Source organism: Neomonachus schauinslandi, chromosome 9 (assembly GCF_002201575.2).
Source record: "Neomonachus schauinslandi chromosome 9, ASM220157v2, whole genome shotgun sequence".
In the NCBI taxonomy this organism is placed as follows: Eukaryota; Metazoa; Chordata; class Mammalia; order Carnivora; family Phocidae; genus Neomonachus; species Neomonachus schauinslandi.
The window spans coordinates 80,972,381-80,993,643 of NC_058411.1; the positions used below are offsets into that span (position 1 = coordinate 80,972,381).

General features: G+C 43.3%; 1 protein-coding gene and 1 pseudogene across 1 annotated transcript in view; one reads left to right on the top strand and one right to left on the bottom strand.

Annotated features, from left to right (window-relative positions):
- GPR176 (G protein-coupled receptor 176) overlaps nt 1–21,263 on the bottom strand; it is a 119,703-nt gene that overhangs the window by 77,856 nt on the left and 20,584 nt on the right. The window lies entirely within an intron of this gene.
- LOC110585348 lies at nt 15,321–16,844 on the top strand (annotated as a pseudogene).

Genomic DNA, 21,263 nt, shown 5'->3' on the forward strand with positions numbered 1-21,263 from the left:
GTGGCTGGGTGATAGACATTGGGGAGGGTATGTGCTATGGTGAGCGCTGTGAATTGTGTAAAACTGATGAATCACAGACCTGTACCCCTGAAACAAATAATACATTATATGTTAATAATAATTTTTAAAGAAGTTTTAAAAAGAAGTCCTGAAAGTATATACAAAATGTTGAAAATTTAAAAAGAAATTTTATGCCAGACACCCACACTGCTTTATTCACTAAAACAGGTGACACCCAACAACATGCCTCCTAATCTCAATCCAGTGTTGTCGAAAATAGTTGTAACTATGAACATAATCAAATCACAGCCCCTGAGCATTTATTTTCTCAGCATGCTCAACAAAGAAATGGGCCCCAGACTAACTGAGTACTAGAACATGCAAACTTTTGAAATGAGGAAAGAAACTAAAGTATTTCTGTTCCACACAGCTAACACCGGGGAGGAGCCACTCCATGATTTCAAGTGGCTGATGTCAGCAATATAGCTAGTTATCCTGATTTTCTTCATCCTTTCATTCAGGACCAAAACATGTTTATTTTGAATATTGAGAATAAGCTACAGAGATTCTTTGAGAAGACAAATGGCCAATTTGAGGGAGATGTCCTCGTAGACTTGTAGACTAAGCCTCTAAAGAAACACTGACTCTGGGTATCTGGGTGGCTCAGTCGTTAAGCATCTGCCTTCAGCTCAGGTCATGATCCCAAGGTCCTGGGATCGAGCCCCTCATCGGGCTCCCTGCTCCGCGGGAAGCCTGCTTCTCCCTCTCCCACTCCCCCTGCTGTGTTCCTGCTCTTGCTATCTCTCTGTGTCAAATAAATAAATAAAACCTTTAAAAGAGTAAAAAAAAATAAAGTTTATTTTGTCTAAGTATAGCTACCTCAGCTTGGTTTTTGGTTGTGTGAAATATCTTTTTCCATCCCTTTACTTTTAGTCTGTGTGCGTCCTTACCTCTGAGGTGAGTCTCTTGTAGGCAGCATGTAGATGGGTCTTCCTTGTTCATCTTTTCAGCCACTGTCTTTTGATTGGCACATTTAGACCTGTTTTTTTTTTTAAAGATTTCATTTTTGAGGGATGCCTGGGGTGGCTCAGTCTGTTAAGCATCTGCCTTCAGCTCAGGTCATGGTCCCAGGGTCCTGGGATCAGGTCGCATCGGGCTCCCTGCTCAGCGGGAAGCCTGCTTCTGCTTCTCCCTCTCCCTCTCCCACTACCCCTGCTGTGTTCCTGCTCTTGCTCTCTCTGTGTCAAATAAATAAATAAAATCTTAAAAAAAAAAAAAAAGAAAGAAAGAAAGAAACACTGACTCCATTCTTCAGGTGAAAAAGCTTGCCATCATTTCTGGACACATGTTCCATCTGAATTATCCAACTTCCCAAAATGACAGTCATCACACATTCACTGCCACTCTTAACAGACTCTAATTATGAAGTATTTTCTGTCTTAGTAAAAGAAGGAGAAAGAAAAAAACAAATACTGGATATGGAACTTGTCATCTAGCTAAATAATTAGATATTTTATTTAGAAAATGCAAATAATATTTTTCACTGATGAGAAAAACATTTACTATGAATTTTTCAAGCATGGTTTTCTTTTCAGCTTAACAGACATTTATTACTTATCTGTTGGGAAGCATGGTTTTTATTATTAAAATTTTTTATCTTTTAAAAAAATTCACCTCAAATTATGGTCCATCCATGCACAAAGCATGGCCTGTAGTTGCTAAAAGTTTGAGAAACATCATGATGGCATATAAATAAATACTATGTACAATATTCTAAGTGATCCATGGGCAAATTTCCTCTCCATAAGCCTAAATGTCTGGAAAGATCCTAAGATCTTTCCAAAGATCCAAAAGATACACACGTAGTGACAAGAAAAGAGAACACGTAATGGCTGCAAATTTGATATGATAAATCTTTTCTCAGAAATATGGTTATCTGCTCTTTAATGGATCTATTAGAGAGAACTTGCTCATTGGAACTGCCTCAAATAAGGTAATAGAATTCTGCTTAAACATCATCCTGGACTACCGTAATCTCTGCCCCAGAGAAGGAAATAAAAGAGGTCCGAAAACCTCCCTCCCTTGGAAACACTCACCAGATCAGGTCCACAGAGCTCTCATGGGTCGTAGGCAAATCCCTCAGAGCCCACCCCCTTAAGACAAGGAAGCCACACTAATGTGCTGGCTCCTGACCGCTCTGGCTTTTGACATAATCCTCCTTCAGCAAAGGACTGCAAACAGTGTGGATAATACCTGATTGCTGCAAGGGACCACTTAGGCAGAACATGTGGCAAGTTTCTGTATCTTTGTGTCCTGTAACTTCCAAAAAAGTAAGCCTAGCAGAGATGGCAATCTCTCCATATCTAAAATTACCAACTCCATATAATAAGTTGAATTGTCCATTGAATTAGACTGTAATCACACATACCGTGTATAAGGATCCTAACCAGCAGTTTCTCAAAGTTGTATTTGACTTTATGTAACAGATGTCCAACTACAACAGCTTAAACAAAAAAAGGTTGTTTTTCTCATATAACCTGAAGTCCAGAAAAGGACTGGGCAGCTGCTCAAAAAAATCATCAAGGCAAGGACCCAAATTTCTATTTTCCTACTCTACCATTCTTAGCACATAGCTTGTGTCCTCAGAGTTGCAAGACAGTTATTCCACCTCTAGGATGGCACTCAGATACTAGGCAGAAAGGGGAAAGGGCCAAGGCCAAGGGCAAAGGCATGCCCCCATCTAGTGTGTCCCTTTTCAGGAAAAAATGACATTCCTGAGCTCCACTCAGTAAACTTTCACTTATTACTCGCTGGTCAAACCAGGTGACACTGGCAATCCTACCTGCAAGCGAGTCTAGAAGGTATTCTTATCTGGGCATGGTGTTGCCTTAAACAAAATCAGCGTCCTTAAAGTAAAAAATAATAAGGAATGGATTCTGAGCAGGGAACAAGCAGGGCTGCCACATGGTCAAGTGCATTTTAGGTGTTTGCTCAAATTGCACAAGTCAAAAGCCATTGACTCGAATGTCAAAAGCGTCTCCTGACTTTGAAGTTCTTTCCTCCAGGAAATAGCTCTAAGTTCCTGACACTTCACTGTCAAACTTACTCTTCATGACTGACTTCTGTTACCCTGCTACCCCAAAACAACTGACCGCAGCTTAGAAAACATCACTTTTGTAACAATCACAAAGAGCCTTTGAAGATTTCATTTATTTTTTTGACAGAGAGAGACACAGTGAGAGAGGGAACACAAGCAGGGGGAGTGGGAGAGGGGGAAGCAGGCTTCCCACGGAGCAAGGAGCGCAATGCGGGGCTCAATCCCAGGACCCTGGGATCATGACCTGAGCCGAAGGCAGACGCTCAATGACTGAGCCACCCAGGCGCCCCCAAAGAGCCTTTGAAAAGAAGACATGAAGAGTCACTGGCTAATCAGAATCCTCTGAAGAAATCAAGCAAATACTCTAGCATTACTGTTTGTTAATGTTTTACCTGCTGATTCCACAAGAAATGTGTTTGCGCTCTTTTTAAAAGCCAAGACGGTCTCCAGAACAAATCAGGTAAAAAGGAGGTAAGAAGGAAGAATGGGGATGCAACAGAAAAACAAAGCCATCCCCAATTCCTTGCTCATGGACAGCTGCTCCAGCCCACTAGCTGAATCACCTGTAGGTCTCCAAAGTAAATGAGACAAGCCTTCCAATTAATTAACTGTGGCATAATTATCACACAACTTGGTAATTACAATGCACCTGGTCTCGTAAGCACTGAGGGGCAGTTCTCTGACCTAGGTTGTTTAAGCCAAACACTGTCCCATCTTCTCTAGAATGTGAATGCTCGGTGACACAGAACAAGACAAGGAGAGGAAGACACAGTTTCTCCTAATCTCAAACTGAAGAGGCAATTCAATGCAATTTCTCTGCTTTCACAGGGGAACACTAAACAATATGGGTCTTTAGAAATGGCAATATTGGATTTTGTCTGCCAAGAACTGTGAGACTCAGCAGAGAATTGTAGAAAAACACTTCCCTCCTGCTGGGAGGCAGCCTCTGAGAAGGCAAGAACACTCACCTAGCAGTAGCAAGACCTGGGGGCTCATTGCAGCCCAACATGCCCAAAGAAATCACTTCATTCCCTTCTCCCATCTTGATGTTTACATCTATAAAAAGACAGCACTGGACTAAGTTAAAAATATCCATGTTGTTTTTCCCTCAACAGTGGGCCAAATGGTCAAAAGCATCTAAGCATAGGGGCTGAGTGATTTTTTAAATGTGACCAAGTTGACTGGAGACGAAGATAGCTGCTGGGTAGGAGGGTCCTACCCCTGCCTCATGCCACGAACACAACTAAACGAACTATCATATCCTAAATACCCCAGAAACTGACCTGAAGACTAACAGGACAAACTCTACAACTAAAGGGAGAGAAGAGGCCACATCAAAGAAGGTAGGAAGTGGGGAGACATGGTTTAGGGGAGAAATGAATGGCAGGTGCTGTGGAGGTGAGGGAACCTTGGTCACGGAGAAAGGTGAGACAGAGAGGAGCACATAGGGGGATGCACAAGAAGAAAGTTTCCCAAAGCCATTGGCTTGGAAAGCAAGAAGGGCTGATTTCATGGGTTCTTGCACCCAACAGGGCTTAAAGCCTGGAGTTCTTGTTTTTTGGGTTTTTTTTTTTTTAAGATTTTATTTATTTATTTGACAGAGAGAGAAAAAGAAAGCACAAGCAGGGGGGAGTGGCAGACAGAGGGAGAGGGAGGAGCAGGCTCCCCACTGAGCAGAGAGCCCAATACAGGGGGCTCTACCCCAGGACGCTGGGATCATGACCTGAGCCAAAGGCAGATGCTTAACTGAATGAGCCACGCAGGTGCCCCAAACCCTATAGTTTTAAAGGTCAGCAGGCTTGGATGGGATACAGCTCAGAGGGCCCTGTGCTGTTCCTGGTGAGGAGGCAGGGAAACAACCCAGGGGCTGACAGCACGGAAACAGCGATCTGAAAAATGCCTGCGGCACACAGTGGAGAGATTATCTGCTCTTCCCTTGGAGATGTCCCTGAGAGGCAGCTTTCACTAAGATCTATCTCCAGAAACAAAGGAGAAGGCCAGGGCCATTTCTCTCCCCCACCCCTCAGCATAAACAAAGAGCCACCTGCAGGAAGCAGCACAGCACCAACACTGGCTGCCTAACTTGCATACACCAAGCCCTACCCCCTTGCACTCTGCTGGGACTGCCCTTCTCAGTCACACTTGCCTCAGTCCCAAGGCAGCGAGCCCCACCCCCAGAAGACCAGCACAAACCCCTGCCCACACCACGTCTCTCAACACCCAGAGAGTTCTGCAGGGCCTTAGTTCTCGTGGAGGTGGTGTCAGGTCTCATATCATAAGCAGACCAGAGCACACTAGTTTTTGTTTTTGTTTTTTAAAGATTTTATTTATTTATTTGACAGAGAAAGACACAGCGAGAGAGGGAACACAAACAGGGAGTGGGAGAGGGAGAAGCAGACTCCCTGCCGAGCAGGGAGCCCGATGCGGGACTCGATCCAGGGACTCCAGGATCATGACCTGAGCCGAAGGCAGTCGCTTAACCAACTGAGCCACCCAGGCGCCCCAGAGCACACTAGTTAAAACTTGCCACTTTCAGGCCAGGGACCAAACACTACCCACAGCAAGCAAGGAGAGCCTCTGCGGATGACTGGCCTGAGGGAAGAGCAGCCAAAACACAACAGCAGAACACATGCAGCACATGCGAGAGACATCCCCTGAAGCACCAGGCCCTGGGCACTACATGACATGTTCTTCACACAACCATTACTTTCAGGAACAGGAGATGTAACTGGCTTTTCTAACCCCCATAAGAAGACAAAGACTTAGACAAAATGTGAACACAGAGGAATTTATCCCAAATGAAGAGTAAGAAAAGGATACGGCCAGATAGCTAAATGAAACAGACATAGGTAACATGCTTAATGAAGAATTTAAAGCAACAACTCCAAATAGCCAAAGCAACCTTGAAAAGCAAAGCAAAGCTGGAGGCATCACAATTCCAGACTTCAGGTTATATTACAAAGCTGAAGTGATCAACACAGTATGGTACTAGCACAAAAATAGCAATGGAACAGAATAGAAAACCCAGAAATGATTCCACAATTATATGATCAGTTAATCTTCGACAAAGCAGGAAAGAATATCCAAAGGGAAAAAAGTCCCTTCAATAAATGATGCTGGGAAAACTGGACAGCTACAACTGGACCACTTTCTTACACCATACACAAAAATAATTTCAAAATGGATTAAAGACCTAAATGTGAGACCTGCAACTGTAACAATCCTAGAAGAGAGCACAGGCAGTAATTTCTTCGACATCGGCTGGAGCAACTTCTTTCTAGACATGTCTCCTGAGGCAAGGGAAACAAAAGCAAAATGAACTACTAGGACTACGTTAAAAAAAAAAAAAAGCTTCTAAACAGCAAAGAAAACAATCAACAAAACTAGAAGACAACCTACAGAATGGGATAAGATATTTGCAAAGGAAATATCTAATAAAGGGTTAATATCCATAATATATAAAGAACTTCTAAAACTCAACACTGAAAAATCAAATAATCCAATTGAAAAACATCTGGACATTTTCCAAAGACATAGATGGCCAACAGACACATGAAAAGATGCCCAACATCAATCATCACCAGGGAAATGCAAATCAAAACCACAATGAGGTTATCACCTCATGCCTGTCAGGATGGCTGAAATCAACAACACAAGGAACAGGAGTTAGCAAGGATGTAGAGATAGGGAACCCTCTTGCACTGTTGGTGGGAATGCAAACTGGTGCAGCCACTCTGGAAAACAGTAAAAGGTTCCTCAAAAAGTTATAAATAGAACTACCCTACAATTCAGCAATTGCACTACTAAGTACCCAAAGAATACAAAAATACTAATACAAATGGATACATGCACCTCTATGTTTATAGCAGCATTATCTACAATAGCCAAGATACGGAAACAGCCCAACTCTCCATCAACTGATGAATGGATAAAGAGGTGATACACATAGAATGGAATATTACTCAGCCATAAAAAAAAAAAAATGAAATCTTGTCATTTGCAACGACGTGGATGGAGCTAGTGAAGTAAGTCAGAGAAAGACAGATACCATATGAATTCACTCATATGTGGAATTTAAGAAACAAAACAAATAAGCAAAGTAAAAATGAGACAGAGAAACCAAGGAACAGATTCTTTTTTTATGAATCTCTTTAATCTATTTTATGTTTAATTTAAATTCAATTAATTAACATATAGTGTATTATTAGTTTCAGACGTAGAGTTCAGTCATTCATCAGTCTTATAACACAGAGTGCTCATTACATCTTGAGCCCTCCTTAATTTCCATCACCCAGTTACCCCATCCCCCCACCCACTCCCCACCCCAGCAACCCTCAGTTTGAAGACACAGATTCTTTTTTTTTTTTTTTTAAGACTTTACTTATTTATTCATGAGAGACAGAGAGAGAGGCAGAGGGAGAAAGAAGCAGGCTCCCAAGGAGCAGAGAGCCCGACGCGGGACTCGATCCCAGGACCCTGGGATCATGACCTGAGCCGAAGGCAGACGCTTAACCATCTGAGTCACCCAGGCGCCCGAAGACACAGATTCTTAATTATCAAGAACAAACTGGTGATTACCAGAGGGGAGGTGGGTAGGGGGATGGGTGAAATAGATGATGGGGATTAAGGAGTGCACTTGTCATGATGAGCACTGGTTGATGTATGGAAGTGTTGAATCATTATATTGCACACCTGAAATTAATTTATAAGGTATGTTAACTAACTGGAATTTAGATAAAAACTTGAAACAAAAAATGTGACCAAGTTGAGAGAAGCCACCCATGGCACGTAAACATTAGAGTGACAGCAGGAGTCAAGCGCGTAGTAAGTGTTTACTCATATTGACCTCCTTTTTGCCAACTACCATGCAAATGTCTGGGTTTCATCACATAATCATAATCATAGAGTTAAACTTTAGCTGCTGAAAACAAAATTATTACCTTCACCTTCAGCTTTAATGGCTAACTGACCTGGGTCTGAGCAGCAGTGTGTCATGTAACGGTGACCCTTGGGAAGGGGCTTTGTCCTTACTGGCCTACCAGATTGTGTGGGTATCCTAATTTAAATGGAAAAATAAGGCTCCAGACCTTTCCCAGGCTTACCTGCAGGGTCAGGCAGGCTGCATCTGTTCTAATGGGAAGCAGGTTGGATCCCAGGGGAACTTAGACTGAGTCTAAACTGGTGGTTCTCCAACTTCAGTGTGCCTGTAAATCACCCGAGAAACTTGTAAAAAATACACATTCCTAGATCCCACTCCAGAGACTCTGGTTCAGTAGGTTTGGGGCACATCATAGGAATGAGTATTTTCAAGAACCACCACAAGATGACTGTGATATAGGTAAACCAAAACCCATACTTGGAAACACCCTGGTCATTCCAAAGCAGCTGCAAGGGGTCCCCGTACTAGAACAGGGCCAGGGTTTTCTTCATTTGGCTAAAGATAGCACAGTCAAGAATTAAAATCCAAACCACAGTATGAGAAATGTGTAGGCGTTTGCTTCTAAGGAAGATCCAGATGGCCTGGGCCCGAGTGGGGCAATGCATATTCCAGACAAACAGAGAAGTGAATGGTCCACAATCTACCTCTGCTGAGATCATGATGCTGAGCAAGCAGCAGCAGTGCTGGATACTGCATGAGAATCAATCATTCACTCAATGGGTGAGAAACAGCATGGGCAGAGGTTCTGCAGAGCCCTGCAACCCTGAGCAGGACTTAGGCAGCATCAAACACTTAATTTCAAAATTTTAAAAAATTCTCTTTTCTGCTTTTGCTTATCTAAAGCTTTTGAATTTCCTGAGGACATACCTTCCTAAAGGAAAATCTCACCCCTTCAAATCACACCACCTGTTAGTAAGCCTGGCCCAGTGATTTTCCATAGCAGAGATTTGAGGTTCTTCACCAAGAATCCTAAACCCTCTTCCAAACAAGGCTGTGGGTCATCCTTCTCTCTGAGCACTGCCATCAGTAGGTTCTCCAATCCCTTATCCTTCTTGAGGATATAGGCTTTTGAAATTCTTTGACATGCCTTCTGTTGCCAGAAGCTTGTCCACGCTGTAAACTTCCAAGTAAGTAACTATTAATAGGGCAATTAACAGTAATCAATAGTCACCTCCTCTGGATTAGTTAGGGAACTAGTAAGTAGAACTATGAACAAGACCATTATCTTCTCTGCTCTTTATATTTTTTTAAAGATTTTATTATTATTTATTTTTATTTGACAGAGAGACAGCGAGAGAGGGAACACAAGCAGGAGGAGTGGAAGAGGGAGAAGCAGGCTTCCAGCGGAGCAGGGAGCCCAGCGTGGGACCCAATCCCAAGACCCTCGGATCATGACCTGAGCCGAAGGCAAACGCTTAGCGACTGAGCACCCAGGCTCCCCTTCTCTGGTCTTTAATCTCCACCCCTCATGGCACACTGCCAATGTTCTGGGCATTGCAAGGTTTAGAGTCTCTGCACCTCCAAGAGGGAGACAATCCAGAGAGCAATTCCACCTCCCCCACAGTCCTGCTTCACACCCAGGAAAGTTGCAATGAGCCCAGGCTATTTTCCTCATTTAAAAATTAAAGTGGTATGGGACCTTGACATGAGAATGCTAAGGTCCCTAGAAGTTGAAATTGGAAACTTCTGAATAGCTTTGAATAGATGTTGGCTCCATGAAGGCAGAGACTCCATATGATTCACTCCTACATCCCCAGTACATACAGCAGTGCTTGTCCATGGCAGGTGAACAAATAATATTAAAAAGAGCTACTCAGCATCTGCACAGACTTTCCGTGGATGGGGCCTAAGGCACATCCCCTTAATCCTTCATTTAACAGTGGCATGCAGGAGCCTGCTCCCAGCTCCCAGCTCAGGAGAGCTAACATACACATCCCTTCCCAACTCCACTTCACTGGTAGCTTGGCCAGGGTGGGAGTATCTATACCACGAAAACTGGCAAACACAACACGGCTTTTTTCCCCAGAAAAAGCCAGTTGTTAAACACTTACCAGCATACCACTGCCCTTAAGATTTAAAAGGTCTTGGAGCTTGGGTGGCTCAGTCAGTTAAGCATCTGCCTTCAGCTCAGGTCATGATCCCGGGGTCCTGGGATCGAGCCCCACATCGGGCTCCCCACTCAGCGGGGTGTCGGTTTCTCCCTCTCCCTCTGAACTTCCCCCTGAACTTCCCCCTTCTCGTGCTCTCGCTTTCTCTCAAGTGAATAAATTTTTTAAATCTTAAAAAAAAAAAAAAAAAAAAACTTACAAGGTCTCTTTTCTGTGAATATAGAGGCAAAAAAGAATTAAGCTGTTTTGGGGGGCTCCAAGCTAGAAAACAGAGCAGTATTTATCAACTTATTTTGTAAGAATATCACCTAACATCAGTCTCTGATACGGGGTTTTTGCGGGCTTCTACGGAGAAATTGCACTGAAACCAAAGGGACTGCTCTGTGACCACAGTCCCCATTTGCAGAAAGTTACAGTTAATGAAAGTTAACTGACCTAAGACAAAAATCTGACAAGAGGAGTGAATGGAAGGCTGGGGAGAGGAGTCCCAGCCCATTGAGAGCCTGTAGAAATGCTAAGAAGAGAACTCTTTGGAGTGCAGCATTATGGAATGATACACTCTGCGACTGCAATTTACAGTTTTTATTTTCTTTTCAAACATATTCATAGCATTTACTATGTGCCAGGCATTGGTCAATTTGCTTAGCAAATATCGACTCATTATTCTAGCCATGAATACCACACATACCCGAGTATTCAATGTAACCCAGACAAAAGAAAATCTACTGATCCTCACCCTTTTGTTCATGAAAAACCAGAAACATAAATCTGCTCCTGACCCACTTAAGGGCTCTGGGCCTGTTAATGGTAAGAAACCTGAATTGGAATGGAGGTCCACCAGGCCATGGATGGGCTTGACCAACCTCCTCAGGGACCCCAGACTACATTTGGCATATATGTCCCTTCAGGTTTACAACTGTGGAGCTTACTGGAATAAGACAGAACCCAAGGGAGAGGAAGCAGTCGGTGTTGCCATAGGCCTTCTCCTTTTTGAAGAGGTAGAAGACTAGATGAGAAAACCCTTTATTTTTTTTTTTTTAAACTTTTTTTTTTTTAAGGTTTTTTTATTTTATTTATTTGAGAGAGAATGAGAGAGAGAGCATGAGAGGGGGGAGGGTCAGAGGGAGAAGCAGACTCCCCGCCGAGCAGGGAGCCCGATGCGGGACTCGATCCCGGGACTCCAGGATCATGACCTGAGCCGAAGGCAGTCGCTTAACCAACTGAGCCACCCAGGCGCCCGAGAAAACCCTTTAAATCAGGGCGCCTGGGTGGCTCAGTCATTAAGCGTCTGCCTTCGGCTCAGGTCATGATCCCAGGGTCCAGGGATCGAGCCTCACATCGGGCTCCCTGCTCCGTGGGAAGCCTGCTTCACCCTCTCCCACTCCCCCTGCTTGTGTTCCTTCTCTCACTGTGTCTCCCTCTGTCAAAAAAATAAAATCTTTGGGGCGCCTGGGTGGCTCAGTTGGTTAAGCGACTGCCTTCGGCTCAGGTCATGATCCTGGAGTCCTGGGATCGAGTCCCACATCGGGCTCCCGGCTCGGCGGGGAGCCTGCTTCTCCCTCTAACCCTATCCCCTCTCATGCTGTTTCTCTCTCTCTCTCTCAAATGAATAAATAAATAAAATCTTAAAAAAATAAAATAAAATCTTAAAAAAAAAAAAAAAAACCCTTTAAATCTTCCCCAGCTATGTAACAATGATGATAATAATGAAAAAACGAAAGTACAAAGCTGGTTCTATTTATGTGTTCAGAAATTGCACCACTAATAATAATTTATCTTCCAAACCCTGAACTCACGGACCTCTGGGTGGCTCAGTCGGTTGGGCATGGAGCCCCGCATCGGGCTCCTTGCTCAGCTAGGAGCCTGCTTCTCCCTTGCCTGCTCTACCTGCTGCTCCCCCTGCTTGTGCACGCTCTCTCTCTGACAAATAAATAAATAAAATCTTAAAAAAAAAAATGTAAAAAACAAACACTGAACTTGGTATTGACACTACTAACTGATGCCAGGAGCATCTCCTTATGCTATTTTTGAGCCAAAAAAGGCTATAGCACCAGAATGAGACTAAAATACAGTATTAGGTAGATGTTTAAAAAAAAAAAAAAAAGAGAAAACAAGAGTCAACCTAAACCATTTAAGCTATCAAGAGAGACTGATTCTGGGCGCCTAGGTGGCTCAGTTGGTTAAGAGAGACTGATTCTCAAGCAGCTTGAGTTTTGGGATTCAAGCACATAAAACCATTATTTGGTTTTCTTTCCACACCAGAGTCTATCTACACCCTTCAACTTTATCAGAAAGTTAATCAGAATGTCTATTGAGCACATATTATGTGCTACCAATGGGCTAATGCCACAGGAAAAAAAAAAGTATAAAGCACACTCCCTGCTCTTAGAAATGAGATTTACTGGGGTACCCGGGTGGCTCAGTCAGTTAAGTGTCCAACTCTTGATTTTGGCTCAGGTCATGATCTCAGAGTTGCCAGCATTGGCCTCCGTGCTGGGTGTGGAGCCTAATTAAGATTCTCTCTCCCTCTACCCCTCTCCTTCGTCTCTTAAAAAAAAAGAGTGAGCAAGCTAAAGAGATTTACTTAGATGAAGAGAGAGAAGGCCTTCCATGTAGGAGTAACAGTGTAGAGAGGGGAATTAAAGTTATCAGAAGGTCAAAGAATCCAATTTCTTACAGTAAAATATCATCTTGGGTAGGTAGGGTAGAGCCAAGAAGAAAAGTTAAAACAAATCCAATAAGCAAGGGGAAACCAGTTAGCTAAGGAAAACAATTTGATAAAGTTATGGTTAGAGAAGCTAGCAGGGTATGGGGAGGAAGGGGAGATGGTGAGTTTCTATTTGAACTTGTGAACAATGAGGCCATACTGGATTAGAGTGGGGCCTCAAATCCAATGACCAGTGTTCTTTTCAGGAGCAGACACACAGACAGAAGAGACACAGGGAAGAAGGCCCTAGGAAGACAGAGGCAGAAACCAGAGCGATGCTGCTACAAACCAAGAAACCCCAAGGATGTGGGAGCCATCACGAGGTAGAAGAGAGGCATGGACCATGTCCCCCTGGGGGCCTCCAGAAGGAGCCAACGCTGTCAACACCTTGATTTTAGACGTCTGGCATCCTGAACTGTGAGAGAACGAATTTCTCTTATTTTAAACCACTCAGTTTGTGGTAATCCGTGACCGCAGCCCTAAGAAACTAATGCAGCCATGCTCTGTGCAGTAACTTGTGTGAGGGTGGAAAACAGCAGACATGAGATTTCATTATTCCCTGATTCATTTATTAAAATTACCATTTTATGCCTTCTTTTGAGGTGGCTCACAGCCCTCAAATTATATTCATTACACAGACAATTTGGGGTATCAAGAATATTGATCCCTCTCTGTCTCTCTTGCTTGTCTCATCAGCCAACGCTCATATAACTGAAACACACATTAAATTCACAGAGTTGTCAATTACAAGCTTTGACACTACATTAAAACCAATAGAGATACAATGGGCCAGTTGGGCCTAACTTTCAATGAACAGTAATATCCTGTCCATTGTTATTTAATTCAAAGAAATACTTTTTACTAACACAGCACTGTCTTTTCCCCCTACCTTTCACTTTCATAGATTTTTTTTAAGGCAGTTTTCAAAAAAAAAAAGCATTACGCTAGATATTCACACATACAAATTTTGTCTCACAATAAACACAACTCAATAAACGTTTATTTTCCTTTTTTTTTAAACAGATAGTGGGGCGCCTGGGTGGCTCAGTCGGTTAAGCGACTGCCTTCGGCTCAGGTCATGATCCTGGAGTCCCGGGATCAAGTCCCGCATCGGGCTCCCTGCTCGGCGGGGAGTCTGCTTCTCCCTCTGACCCTCCTCCCTCTCATGCTCTCTGTCTCTCATTGTCTCTCTCGCAAATAAATAAAATCTTAAATAAAATAAAATAAAAAATTTTAAAAATAAAAAATTTAAACAGATAGTGAAGGTGGTTGAGCACTTAATGATACGGTGTGGACAACAGATATGTTAAAGCAAAGACTAAAACATTAAGAATATGTGCCAGGCATTCTGCTATGTGTTTTGCATATATTAGCCCATATCCTCCCACCATTAGGATACGGATAAATAAGAAAACTGAAGCTCAGTTAAATTACTTACCCTTTACTCTGCTTTTGGTTATCAAGAGTTTCAAAAGCTACTATTAAAAATGTATAAACACGAGTGCCTGGGTGGCTCAGTCGTTTAAGCATCTAACTTCGGCTCAGGTCATGATCCCGGGATCCTGGGATAGAGTCCCACATTGGGCTCCCTGCTCAGCGAGGAGTCTGCTTCTCCTACTGCCCCCCCTTTTTAGGGGGTGCTCGCGGGCATGCATGTGCCCTCCCTCTCATAAATAAATAAAATCTATTGAGATGCGTGGGTGGCTCAGTCCGTTAGGTGTCTGCCTTTGGCTCAGGTCATGATCCCAGGATCCTGGGATGGAGTCCCACATTGGAGAGCCTGCTTCTCCCTCTGTTTGTTCTCTCTCTCTCTCTGACAAATATATAGATAAAATCTTTTAAAAAAATAAATAAAAATATAGGGCCCCTGGGTGGCTCAGTCGTTAAGCGTCTGCCTTCCGCTCAGGTCATGATCCCAGGGTCCTGGGATCGAGCCCCACATCGGGCTCCCTGCTCGGCAGGAAGCCTGCTTCTCGCTCTCCCACTCCCCCTGCTTGTGTTCCTGCTCTCGCTATCTCTCTCTCTGGCAAATAAATAAATAAAATCTTTAAAAAATAAATAAATAAAAATAAATAAATAAAAATATAAATAAATAAAATCTTTTTTAAAAATGTACAAACAGGGACACCTGGGTGGCTCAGTCAGTTTAGTGTCTGACTCTTGGTTTTGGCTCAGGTCAGGCTCTCAGGGTCATGGGATCAGCCTGCATCTGGCTCAGCAGTCAGCGCTCATTAGGGAGTCTGCTTGAGATTCTCTCCCTCTCCCTTTGCCCCGCCCCCACTAGCACTTGCATGAAATAATAAATAAAAATGTACAAACAAAACTCTAGAACACCCTTCCTAAGAAACTACCTCATGGAAAAAGAAAACTGGACAAAGATTTTTTTTTTTAATTAAAAGGTATCTGTCACAGCACTATTTATCATGGTTTAACCAAGAAACACCATAATGGGTTGCGGGCCAAGGCGAGATGGCGGCCACTGAGGGGGTCGGAGAGGCTGCGCAAGGCAGAAAGTCCGGGCAGCCGGAGCCACCACCGCCCCAGCCGCACCCTCCGCCGCCCCAGCAGCAGCAGGAAGAAGCTATGGCAGCTGAGCCCCGAGAAGCGGTGGCGTCCCCTATGGACGATGGGTTCCTGAGCCTGGACTCGCCCACTTACGTCCTGTACAGGGACAGAGCAGAATGGGCTGATGTAGATCCAGTGCCGCAGAATGATGGCCCCAATCCAGTGGTCCAGATAATTTGCAGTGAAAAATTTATAGAGAAGTTTTTGATTATTTCCGGGCTGTCCTGCAGCGTGATGAAAGAAGTGAACGAGCTTTTAAACTAACCAGAGATGCTATTGAGTTAAATGCAGCCAATTATACAGTGTGGCATTTTCAGAGAGTTCTCTTAAAGTCACTTAAAAAGATCTACATGAGGAAATGAACTACATCACTGCAATAATTGAGGAACAGCCCCAAAACTATCAACTTTGGCATCACAGGCGAGTTATTAGTGGAATAGCTAAAAGATCCATCTCAGGAGCTTGAGTTTATTGCTGATATTCTTTTTTTTTTTTTAAAGATTTTATTTATTTGAGACAGAATGAGAGAGAGAGAGAGCTCATGAGAGGGGGTAGGGTCAGAGGGAGAAGCAGGTTCCCCGCCGAGCAGGGAGCCCGATGCGGGACTCGATCCCAGGACTCCAAGATCATGACCTGAGCCGAAGGCAGTCGCTTAACCGACTGAGCCACCCAGGCGCCCTTATTGCTGATATTCTTAATCAGGATGCAGGAATTTAAACTTTGGGATAATGAGCTGCAGTATGTAGACCAACTTCTTAAAGAGGATGTGAGAAATAACTGTCTGGAACCAAAGGTACTTCGTAATTTCTTTTTTTTTTTTTTTAAAGTTTTATTTATTTGTGAGAGAGAGAATGAGAGACAGAGAGTGTGAGAGGGAGGAGGGTCAGAGGGAGAAGCAGACTCCCTGCTGAGCAGGGAGCCCGATGCGGGACTCGATCCCCGGACTCCAGGATCATGACCTGAGCCGAAGGCAGTCGCTTAACCAACTGAGCCACCCAGGTGCCCCGGTACTTCATAATTTCTAACACCACTGGCTACAATGATCGTGCTATACTGGAGAGAGAAGTCCAGTACACTCTAGAAATGATCAAACTAGTACCACATAATGAAAATGCACGGAACTATTTGAAAGGGATTTTACAGGATCGTGGTCTTTCCGAATATCCAAATCCGTTAAATCAGTTACTTGATTTACAACCGAGTCACAGTTCCCCCTACCTAATTGCCTTTCTCGTGGATATCTATGAAGACATGCTAGAAAACCAATGTGACAACAAGAAGGACATTTTTAATAAAGCATTAGAGTTGTGTGAAATTTTAGCTAAAGAAAAGGACACTGTAAGAAAGGAATATTGGAGATATATTGGAAGATCCCTTCAAAGCAAACACAGCACAGAGAGTGACCCACCAACACATGTACAGCAATAACACCATCTGGAAGAACTCGATGGAATGCTTTTATTTTTTTAAGAGACTCTAATGCCAGAGTTTAAAACTAAAGCGATCATTCCCTTTTGCCTGCGGTGTAAAACGTGCATTGCACAGGTACTGCTTTTTAACAAGAACTAAGTGTGATGCTTCGGGGCGCCTGGGTGGCTCAGTCGTTAAGCGTCTGCCTTCAGCTCAGGTCATGATCTCAGGGTCCTGGGATCGAGCCCCGCATCACCCCGCATCGGCCTCCCTGCTCGGCGGGAAGCCTGCTTCTCCATCTCCCACTCCCCCTGCTTGTGTTCCCTCTCTTGCTGTGTCTCTCTCTGTCAAATAAATAAATAAAATCTTAAAAAAAAAAAAAAAGTGTGATGCTTCTTGGGTGCGCTTCTTGGGTGCGCTGCTATTCAGACTAGTTATTTGATTCTTTTAAAGCAAAGTAATTTGGGGGGAGGGAGAAGAAACAACAAGTCCCATGAAGGAACTTTTGTAGCCTTATCAACATTTACTCTAATCCCTTAGCATCAGCTCCTCCCTAAAGGGAATATGCGTCAGAAGTTGCAGCATTAACGAACGCTGGTTACTTGTGCGTAATGGGTATAAGGTAACTTAAATTTGGGTCCAGGAAGCAGGGAATGCAGTGTTACATTAGGGCTGCTCTGCCACACTCACAGTATCCTGCAATCACTGTAACCAACTAATGCCAAAAAGAATGGTTTTGTAATAAAATTATAGATGTATCCTAAAAAAAAAAAAAGGAACACCATAATGTCTAAAAATGTTAAAAATGATTAAATGACTGAATAATCGAATACTATATAAATATATTAAATGATGCTTTCGAAGAATATTTAATTATATAAGAAAATGCTCATGTTATATGAATATTCATTTTCTTAACTTTCTATGCTTTCAAAAAAATTCTTTACTATTTTACAGTGAGGAAAAAATATTTTAAAAATAATTAATTAAAAAAATTAAAAATAATAAAAGCTGGGGGCGCCTGGGTAGTTAAGTGTCTGCCTTCAGCTCAGGTCATGATCACACGGTTCCTGGATCAAGCCCCACCTCAGGTTCCCTGCTCAGTGAGGGTTCTGCTTCTCCCTCTCCCTCTGCCTTTTCCCCCTTGCTCATGCTCTTTCTCTCTCTCTTTCTGTCAAATAAATAAATAAAATCTTTGAGGGACACCCCGGGTGGCCCAGTCAATTAAGCTTCTGCCTTTGGCTCAGGTCATGATCCCAGGGTCCTGGGATCGAGTCCTGCATCAGGATCCCTGCTTGGCGGGAAGCCTGCTTCTCCCTCTGCGTCTCCCCCTGCTTGTGTTCCCTCTCTCTCTCTCTCTCTCTCTCTCTGGCAAATAAATAAACAAACAAACAATAAAATCTTTGAAAAAAAATAATAATAAAAGCGGGCCCAAGGACAAAATGCTAGCAAGTGGCTGAACTAGGACTTAAACTCACAACTCTCTGACTCTAGAGCCCTGTGGCCCACTACCCAATACTGATCTTACCAGAAGTCCTATTTTTATCCCAGGAACATTATTCTCAAAAGAGAAACAGGTTTGGCATAGCCAAGTACTATTTCACAAAATAGACTATTATGACTATGAGCTTTCATAATTGAAAATATTGCCTCTAGCTCTGGCTGTGGGTTCTTGGTTTTGTGGTATAACCCACCAGACACACAGTTTGGTTTGAACAAATGTATTACGCTGAAAGGCAACATAAACTGAGAGAGTCATTACCCAGAAACAGGCTGGCCAGGAAATCCGTGACAAGAATGGAGACCAGAGCTCCCACTCAGGCATTTCAGCTAGAAAGGAATTCATCAACAGTTCCACATCCCTGGGGAAAAGGAAATTATATCAGCACATGCTATATCCTTAATGAAGCTGACAATTCTTACTCTCTTTTGCATGCCTTTCTCTATAGTCACAGAAATCTAGGACACAGTGTGATCCAGCAGGCATAAAACCACACCATAAAGAACAATTCCTTAAGAAAAGCAAAGGTTATTTGCTTCATTTAATTTTAAATATTTCACATATTTTATATTTGCTCTACACACATTTACAGAATACCTATTATGTACAAAGGATTAAGGCTTATCTCTGAAACACACACATTAAGATCATTTTGCAAATAAGGTTTCAAATCTATTAGCACTTCAATCTCCACCTTTCACCATCCCTTCTCGTATCTGCAAGTGTCATAGCAACGACACATCTGGTGGCAAATTGCATTTGTTGCCTGAGAGCTCATGACCACAGCTATGGGAAATATTTTAAAATTATATTAAAAATTTCGGACTTATTTCAAGTCCTGAGCGTCTAGTTTGACTCACCAGCTAATAATCCATCAAATCCTCAGTATTTGCATCTTGTCAGGCAGCTCTCCATCTCTATTCCCTGTTACTGTGAAGTAACCCCCATTAGTTTATAGTGATTTGTAGAAGGCCACTCTCTAAGCCAACATGTAACCCTCTCTTGTCACTCTGCTCCCAAGGTCAGGACAATGCAAGATGTCAAAGTTCTGAATTGTCATCTGAAAACCTTACCATTCACACTGTCTCTGCAGATCACATTAGTGAAATATTCTCATCAGATAAAACTTACCATTTTTATTTTACTGCTTCATTCCCATGAAACTTTGTCAATGAATATTGTATAGGTCAGCTAGGCTAATTCACACAATGATAAACTAATTAAAAATATTGTTCCCTCTTCATTTACAGAGTGATGATTAAGTTTTCCCTTTTTAAAAAATAAGATTTATGGGTGGCTCAGTCAGTTAAGCTTCCGACTCTTGATCTCAGCTCAGTCTTATCTCAGGGTTGTGGGTTAGCACCCCACGCTGGGCTCCATGCTGGGTGAGGAGCCTACTTAAAAATAAGTAAATAGGTGTCTGGGTGGCTCAGTTGGTCAAGCGACTGCCTTCAGCTCGGGTCATGATCCTGGGGTCCCTGGAATCAAGTCCCACATTGGGCTCCTTGCTCAGTGGGGAGCCTGCTTCTCCCTCTCCCTCTGCCTCTGCCTGTCACTCCCCCACTTGTGCTGTCAAATCAATAAACAAAATCTTTTTTAAAAATATAAATAAATAAATAAGATTTTACCAAGTGACTTTGTATCCTTAAAATCCTTCAGTGCAACTGACCATCATCATGTCAAAATAACATCTCCTTCCAGTAATTCTACAGTTATAGCTGCAGCTTAGAGGGAAAGCACCAGTACCCCTCATTTCAATTATTCTTGAATCATACAAGTAATAAATATAGAGATATTAAGTTTCTTTTTTTTTAAAGATTTTATTTATTTATTTGACAGAGACACAGCGAGAGAGGGAACACAAGCAAGGGGAGTGGGAGAGGGAGAAGCAGGCCTCCCATGGAGCAGGGGAGCCCGATGTGGGGCTCGATCCCAGGACCCTGGGATCATGGCCTGAGCCGAAGGCAGACGCCCAACGACTGAGCCACCCAAGCGCCCCTGAGATACTAAGTTTCTGAGTGCGAAAGGAATTGAGAGAAATTAGCCAGGCTAATAAGGCAGGGAAGAGTTTTTATGGACAAAGGAATAATAAAAGCTAAGGCAAGAAGACTGGAAATAGAATGTACCCTGGGAACCACAAGTAGGCTGGAATTCCTGGAGTGTAAGATGAGTGAGCTGGAGAGGGAAACAGGAGCCAGGTTGCAGAATGTCACTGGAAGGAGCCAGAAGGAAAGGGGAGCTAGGAAAGGGATAGAAAGAGGAGAGTGACATGATCAGAGTTGTTGATTGAGGAGTAATCAGCAGAGGATAAAATGGAAGAATGAAATTTAAGACTATTCTCCCAAGAAGCCTGTGAACCGAAGAAGGAAGAAAGGCAATACAGGGCAAGAAATGCAAAAGAAGGAGGCCAAGGAGCCATTGGGAGCAAGAGACATTGAAGATAAAGGAATGAGGAAGGTAACTGTTAGAGGATACAGATGCTGATGAGACCTCCACCAGAGACCTCCTTCCTGCTCTAGAGGAGCACTAAAATCTAGAACTCTTATCTAGAACACCAAGTCTTCTAGTCAATGTGAACAGCCTGAGGACCAATAGCATCTAGTAGTTTGTTAAAAATGCAGAACCTGGGCGCCTGGGTGGCTCAGTTGGTTAAGCGACTGCCTTCGGCTCAGGTCATGATCCTGGAGTCCCTGGATCGAGTCCCGCATCGGGCTCCCTGCTCGGCAGGGAGTCTGCTTCTCCCTCTGACCCTCCTCCCTCTCATGCTCTCTGTCTCTCATTCTCTCTGTCTCAAATAAATAAATAAAATCTTTAAAAAAAAAAAAAATGCAGAACCTGGGGGGCACCTGGGTGGCTCAGTCATTAAGCGTCTGCCTTCGGCTCAGGTCATGGTCCCAGGGTCCTGGGATCGAGCCCCGCATCGGGCTCCCTGCTCG